This window comes from Fukomys damarensis, unplaced genomic scaffold (genome assembly GCF_012274545.1).
Source record: "Fukomys damarensis isolate Sample0158 unplaced genomic scaffold, DMR_v1.0_HiC HiC_scaffold_9, whole genome shotgun sequence".
In the NCBI taxonomy this organism is placed as follows: domain Eukaryota; kingdom Metazoa; phylum Chordata; class Mammalia; order Rodentia; family Bathyergidae; genus Fukomys; species Fukomys damarensis.
The window spans coordinates 2,460,896-2,468,862 of record NW_022900921.1 but is presented as its reverse complement, the minus strand read 5'-3'; the positions used below and the strand labels follow the sequence as shown (position 1 = coordinate 2,468,862).

The following is a 7,967-nucleotide window of genomic DNA, read 5'->3' as shown; positions in this document are numbered from 1 at the left end:
ATATATATATATATGCTTTAAAGTTAAATTTATGGAGTTCATACTACATAAGTTTAATGTATAAAAAGTAACTAGTAAGTACTCTCTTTTATACAATATACATTGCATCTAGATCTAGACATAAAACAATCAAAAATTTTAGTCCTCCCATTTAAAACTTGATCTACCTCTATTACTTTAGATTTTTTTTGTTTGTTTGTTTGAGAAAGGGTTATACTGTGTGGTTCTGGCTAGACTTTGAACTCACTATGTAGCTGAGGCTGGTCTCAAATTCACTGTGATCCTCCTGCCTCAGCCTTTTGAATGGTGGGATTACAGATGTAACCCCACCCAGCTCTTGACTTTGATTAAACAAGCATTCTATTATTGTATACATGAGATACACTTCTGTATTGGATAAGAAAACTATTTGTGGCAAGTAACACTTTCTTAAACTTGTAAGAGATCTAAAGATATATTAACTCTTTCAGTGTAGTTACAACAGGTAAATTTGGTTTTTAAAAAAATCTAAATTTTACCTTGAGTAAAGACTGGGTAAATACATGTAAACACTTTTATATAGCTACGAGACTAATTATAATAAATGAATCTGGATTTCCCAACTGTCATCAGTATGCTCAGAAGATTTCCTAAATTTTGCATTTTCGAAGGACTGTACGCTTGGGAAACAAAAACTTCTTCTAGGGAATGTACCAAGCTAGCAGCCCCTCCCTCCACCATGCTGAGGATGGTTTTGAGGAATTCAGGAAGGCCAAATACTGTAATACTGTTTAAAACAACAAACAAACAAACTCCATATTTTAAAAAACCCCAAGTCTCACTTGATTTTTATTTTATTTTATTTATTTTGGTACTAGGGATGGAACTCAGGACCTTGCCCTTGCAAGGCAGGCAGTGACAGCGCTGAGCTAAATCCCCCACTCAGTTGACTGTTTTCAAGCCATGAGCCCCTGTGACAGGTGACCACCTGGGGCTGGGCAGACTCTCACACCCTGTAAAAGATTCTGGACCAAGAGCGCCCCAGCAGCCCTCTCAGGGTCCCTCCCAGCTGGAAACTTGCTGCTTTCTTCTAAAAGCACTCCCCTTGCTTCCTCCTGTGTGTCTGCAGCACATCTGTCAACCTCAGGCAAGGCCGGGCTGGGTGCGTGCCGTGTTCGAGGTCTTCCCCACTGCCACCCTGCCTTCTCTGCTACAGCAGGAAGGAAACATTTCCTCTTTCCTTGCCAGATCTCCACGGCAGTGCTTCCACACCTCTCCTGTACACACAGCCCCGCTGGCAAGGAGGCACAGTAAAGAATACGAACACACGGACCCAGACTTCTGCTTAAAACCCTAGGCCTGTGGCTATGTTTATCTGTCCGGTGGCTTCTTCCCTTGAGATCACGCCAGACTTCTTCCTCTGGGAGCTGAATAATTCCGGTTTCTTTTACCTAATCTTTCTCCCCATTAACATTTCTATCGTGAACATAGTTCACACACTTTTCCTACAGGATGCCTTAGCTTGTGGCTCACTCAGTAAATACAAGCAGATCCAGCTGTGGGTATGGGCCTCATTCCACTCAAGAATAAGGGGGGATGTGACCTGCACTGCAGGATTTAAAAAATTTCACTTGACATTCTTTCTTGGTACCAGGGATCAAACTCGGAACCTGTGTTCGCGAGGCAGGCGGTGGCACCACTGAGTTAAATTCCCACCCTCAGTTGACAGTCTAAGAAATCATTATAGACAGCTAAGTGAGTTAAATTTTTTGTTTTGTTTCGAAACAGGGTCTTACTATATAGTTGAGACTGACCTGGAACTCACTATGTAGCCCAGGCTGGTCTGAAACTCACAGCAATCCTCCTGCCTCAGCCTCCCCGAGTGCTGGGATTACAGGCGTCTGCCACTGTAAGACTTAAGTCTCACTTTTACTCCTGGAGCATGAACAGCCAAGAGGCTTCCACGATGCTGGGCTCAGAAGCTCAGTGAGGCTCCAGGAGCTTGTCGGACAGCGAGAGTCACCCAGGAAGGAACACACCAGGCAAGTTGGCAAATAGACCTTTATTAGTCTGGCCGGATGGCACTCCCCAAGCCAAGTAGCTCAGAGAGGCGGCCAGCTCAGAAACAGAGGCCATTTTATATAGGGCTAAGGGGGGAGGGGGTTACACTTAAAACTTACAGGAAGAGGACAAAGGCAAAGAATCAGTTGATCTGAGCTAGTGGTCATCAAGCATATAATTGACCGTCACGTACTAATGATCAGCAGATCAATTATCCATTATTCCATTTACAACTTAGATTATAATGTTCAGAACATTCAACTACAGGCAAGTAAGGAGTGGCGTGACCTGCGTTGGGTCTCTGTGTTCACTACAGTTTCCACCTAGTTTCCCAGCTACTTCAAAGCAGTTACCTAACAATTCACAATTAATCATTAGTTATCCTGTAAGGGGCGGGGGGAGCGACAGTCTCTAGGTCGTTTGCTGGTCAACATGGAGTCGCTCTGGTTCAGTCAGGCTCTTACACCACCATGCCCGGCCAGTGAGTTCAAAATATTATACGCAGTCGGGCAGGGCTGGGCCCTTGAAGAAGTCAACGCAGAAGATAAGAACATGTCACAATTGTGGCTGGAGGTGCCTTCATCAAAGGCCTGACAAAGAAAACTGACAACACCTAGCCCTGTGTGTTCCATGCATGCTGGCTATGAGACTTGCTTCCCCATTTGATCCCCATTTAATTAATATTACCTGAGCGACTATACTTGTAACCTTATTGGTTTTGTCCCACCTGATACCCACCTTGTGATTTTCCAGTGGGTCAATACTACCTAAGCGACTGTACTGTACTTGTGATCTTATTAGTTGACTACAGTTTTGTTCCACCTTATAACCGCCTTACCTCGTGGTTTTGCTCTATAAAACTCCCTTGAGAAGAAGGGACCCTGGGCATCCCACCTTCTGGGCTCCCTCCCGTCCCTCTTCGACAGAAGCTTTCTCTCAATAAATTCTTCCTACTCTCAACCTCCGATGTAGAATTCATTCTCTGATCGTAGAGAACACAAACTCATTGTGCCAGACATCTAGTAGGTTGGGAGTTACAATGTTTCCTGTACATTACTTTAAGGAAGGTCCATGTGTCAAACGCCCTGTATCAAAGTGACTCTAACTCTTCTACCATCTACCTATCTCCAAAACAGCTGGGGGGGGGAGGAAAACCAACAGGTCGCACGGTCGCCTGGGTCAGGGGCAGAGCAACACCACATATCGCTTCCGGTGGGGTCGGGGGAGGACGGAGAATGGCGTGGAAACAAAGCCCCGAAGTCACCTGGTGGGGTCACAAGGACACACTGGCTGGAGAGGTGCAGGTAAAAGCCTTACCGAGCAGGTTTAAGACAGTGAAAGGGGAGCAGCTGAAGACAAAGTACAGATGTTTACTAAGCAGTTAGCACAGTCAACAGAGGGGAAAGTTGGCCAAAACTAGGGTTTTCTCCCCCTTTTAGTTAAAGATGATACAAACAAGAGCACTCACGTAGGCTGGGGGAAATAACTTAGTGGACTGCACGAGCCAGGGAGCAGAAGCTGCTGCAGCAAGTGAGAAGGGATGCAGACAGCTAAGTTAGGTGAAAATATTAGGGACAGTCAGAGGGGCTGGGCCCTCCACAACGGCAGCGCAGGCGATGAGAACGCATCACAGCTGTGGGTGGAGACGCAGTGAGGGCCAGGCTTCAAGAGAAAGGCGAAATGACCGCACCTACTTCCCCAGGGAGGACGGTAAGACTGATATATTAAACAGGCGTGGGCCACCTGGGTGGGGACCAGACCTTAACCCACCCCTTTCAGGGAAGGTCCTTGTCCTTTACGTGACCTGCTTTCCCACTGGCCAAAATTCCCTACGTGACTGTACTTGTAATCTTATCAGGTGACCTTGTACCTGCCTCGTGATATCGTACCCACCTCATGGATTTTGCTCTACAAAGCCTCCCGTGTAAGTGGGGTCCATGGCAACCCACTTTCCAGGTTCCCGTCTGTCTCTCTTAGACAGACGCTATCTATCTATCCCTCAATAAATATTTCCTACTCTTTACCTCCGTTGTTCCTAGAATTCATTCCTCCATTTTAGAGAACATGAACTCAGTGCAGAGGACATCTAACCGCTTGGGAGTTCTAATATTACCCTTGTATTATCTGGAGATCCTATATCACCCCTATATCACAGGGACTCGATTTAAAACAGCAGAAAGGCTGGGCATGGTGGCACATACCTGTAATCCCAGAACTCTGGAGGCTGAGGCAGGAGGATCACTGTGAGTTCGAGACCAGCCTGGGCTCCATAGTGAGTTCCAGGTCAGTCTCAACTACATGGTGAGACCCTGTCTCAAAAAAACCAAAAAATTAAAAATAAAACAGCAGAAAGCGTTTGTGTGTGTGTGATGAGTCATTTGCAGGGGGTCTGTTTAATGTAGAAATTGCATTTTTTATCTGATTTATGCTACTGATCGTGAGAAAGCAAGGGTGTTTGTCAGACCAATGCAAAGTCAGCTTCAAAGGTAGCAGCTGCACCCCAGGACAGCCTGGTAGAACCCGACTGAGAGGAGATCTTTCTGATGCCCACTGACAGGGAGCCGGCTCCCAAGATGCTGCAGATAAGATGAAAACGTCTGTGGGGAGGAGAGGAAAGAGAGGAACACTTCAGTTAATTGAGTTCCATCTAAAACTAGAGAGGAACAGGAAAGAGCGGGCAGAAAACAACTTTCTATTTTAGGTAAGTGGACAGAGTGAGGATGAGACGATTAAATGAGCTAAGAAACAGTGCTAGGAAGAAGGAGAGAAAATAATCTATTTTGAGAAATCGGCTGGGTGACAGTGATTTCATTCCTTTAGCTGAGAAACCAGTGGACGTTTATTGCACCTTTCAGCACGAGAGGGCTCAAGGCTTGATCCAGGACAAAGCTGGTGGCTCAGGCAGCCAGAGACAGGCAGAATGAGGGGAGGAGCACGACACTGCTGTCGGAGGGAGTTCTAAGGGCGCGACGCCCCTCGCTTGTGTTCTCCCGTGTCCACGTCTACTCCTGCTGAGAAGTCCTCTGAGGCAGGGCCACTAACAAGGTCCAAACAGGCTGCCCTTCGAGACCAAAGCGGTGCTGCGGTACGCAGGCAGCAGAGATGCTGTAAGTCTTTGTCTCCGTTCATTTTACGCTTGTTTCAATTTGTCTTTTCGTCTTTTTGGTATCGGGGATCAAACTCAGGAGGCAGGCAGTGCCACCAATGAGCTAAATCTCCGGCCCTCAGTTTCCCGTGATTGAGTGTTACTACCGAATGATGCCAGGAACAGCTACCATGTTAGTGTTTCCTGAGTCAGGCAGGGAGTGCTACTCTCCTTTCACAGACCGGGAAACTGAGGCACGGAGAAGCCAGGCAAGCTGCTAGTGAGCAAGCCGAAAGGGCGGCCCTGGGAAGCCGCACCTCCCTGCTCTCCGGAAGCTGTCTCGGGGTGAGGAACTCCAGCCCAGCCTGTACGCAGTACCTTCCCGGAGAACTCACCTTATCTTTCCATTATGAGATTCCACCTCAAGTTAGGGAAACTGAGGGAGTGGAAATTTCTTATCGACACAGAGACATTAGTTGAAAAACTTAGCCCCTTTTTTCACATGAATTCAAACAATTTCTTGGACACCCAGCCATATGAGCAGGATGTCGGGGTGGGGCGGAGCTGTGAGAAGGGCTCTGGGAAGTGAAGTCTCCTTCATTTGCTAATTGTCTGCTGAGGCCAAGATCCTAACGTTACGCAGTGGTCACCATGAGTGTGCTTCAGATATTATTTTACAAGTTTACAATTTTGGGCCAGGGATTTAGCTCCATGGTGCTGCCACCTGCCTCACAAGCAGAAGGTCTTGAGTTTGAGGCCCGGTACAAAAAAAATTTATGATTTCAGGTGTACATATGATCCCTCAGTAACACGGCATGTTCTTTTCAATACCAATATTTAACAATAAATAAACAACAATCAATGAAATATTAACTTTATCCATCACCTATGAGGAAAGGCTGATAGCAAGCAGGAAAAGGGAGAAAAGAGCAATGCAAGCAGAGACGGAAGATGAGAAAGGGAAATTAGTTTTCTTTTTAATTTCTGTTTTTGAGGCAGGGTTTCCTTTTGTAGTTCAAGCTGGCCCTGCACTCACCTTGAAGCCCGTGCTGGCCTGGAACTCTTGGCGATCCTCCTGCCTCAGCCTCTTGAGTGCTGGGATTACAGGCGTGCACCAACACCCAGCAAGAATTCAGTTTTGCACATAGATAGAAACCTTTTCCTCTTTTCTTTAGAAATTGCTGATAGAGGAAGAAAATAATGAAACAAAGTGAGAGGAGGGCCAGGGACGTAGTCCAGTGGAAGAGTGTGTGCTTAGCATGCATAAGCCCTGGATTTGACCAACAGTACTAAACAGTTAAAAAAACAAAAGAAAACACGTTTGCCTGGAAGCTTCTCTGTTTTGAACCAGAAGTAGCACGTGAGAGGCTTTTCATTGGGAAGACTGGCTACTCTGGGCCTTGTTAGCCTCTCCCCCACTGAACGCGTGCTCCCGTGAGAGCATCCCATCTGAGCTCTGACAGTGCGCCAGATTTTTCTCTCCTTTTGTATTGTTCATGGTACCTGCAGCTATGCATCACACGTAGGAGGGGAGACAGCATGGGCGGCACTGTTCAGTCTTGCAGGCACAGAAGCGAGCGCGTGTGTTCAGAGATGTAGTCAAGCATGTGGGGCACTGAGGCAGAACTGTGCTCTAGAAACGAGGTCCACGTTTTACAAAAACATGATGGGCCGACTGGCTCATCCCAGCGAAATACCAGTAGTACTGTGCAAGAGAGCAGGCGATGAGGGTCGAGGCTGAAGTGACCTTCTCTGTAAGCACAGAGGAGAGACAGCAGGCTGTGCCTCGTTCGCCAAGAGGCGGGCTCACGGGCAGGCTGCAGGTCCTGGGGAGCAGCGAACAGCGTCTGGCCCACGCGTTCCAAATAACTCCTCCGTGTGTTTCTGTCTCTCATCCTCATCGTCCTTGGCCGGGAGCAAACTCCTAGGCTGCCTCCTACCACAGTTCTGCCCTGATTTGCTTTGCCATTCTGTCACTGTCACTCTACATCTGTAACAGTAATTTATCGAGTTGCCATAAAGTCACACCGGCTAAACAGGCTTTTGCAGACAGAATTACGTATTGTTTGCTGCTTGCTTAGAAATGTTTTCTGAGGAAAAAGGCAAGGGCATTTTAAAAGCGGGGTTATTTTAAAACAGATGACATAATTAAGTGCAAGCATGCGGCCACAACATTTTGACCTGAGAACTTACATTTATCGAAGTTCAATACTTCTAAGTAATTCCTGTATCCACCATTTATTCGGCCACACTGACACACACTGTGGAGGCCGAGAGTGATGTTAGGCAGATGCGATCGAATACAGTACATTACAGTTGCTGTGGCAACCCACAACTTTTCTTCTCCTACACTGTGCACGTGTCAATCCCGTGACACCGCGGCAGACCCAGTTCTGAGCGCCGCAGTTAATGACCCATCTCACTCAACTGTGCTTTTTCGTCTTGCTTGCTCAGTTTCATGCGGGAAGTAATAAAGTGCTACAGTTCCTGGAAAAAATGGTCAGACTTTATTTTTAGCTTAAAGAGTCCGGATCTTATTCTTCTAAAAGGATACTAAGTAGCATTCAGGAAAAGCAGTAAGAGTGACAGCTTACACACACCCTGACGCATCCACGATTTTACACCTTGAAACAGAATGAGATCGCAGTGCACTGTTTTCTAGTATAACCTACGTCATTATTAATAATAACAACTTTTTCCACCAGGCGTGGTGGCACACACCTGTAATCCCAGCGCTCGGGAGGCTGAGGCAGGAAGATTGTCGCGAGTTCAAGGCCAGCCTGGGCTACATGGTGAGTTCAAGGCCAACCAGAATTACATAGCAAGATCTTGCTAAAAGAAA

General features: G+C 46.8%; 1 protein-coding gene across 5 annotated transcripts in view; it reads right to left on the bottom strand.

The window, feature by feature from the left end:
• Lyrm7 (LYR motif containing 7) overlaps positions 1-7,967 on the bottom strand; it is a 158,185-nt gene that overhangs the window by 112,476 nt on the left and 37,742 nt on the right. For 2 of the 5 annotated variants that reach the window (XR_783409.3, XR_783410.3), the window contains exons 5-6: positions 6,162-6,306; positions 4,371-4,637 (exon numbers count right to left, since the gene is read on the bottom strand). The exons of 2 other annotated variants lie outside the window; for them this stretch is intronic. The gene's annotated coding sequence lies outside the window, so the exon portion shown is untranslated. Of the gene's footprint in view, positions 1-4,369; positions 4,638-6,161; positions 6,307-7,967 lie in introns of those variants that run through there. One more of the 5 variants, XR_002025903.2, reaches the window with a different exon arrangement.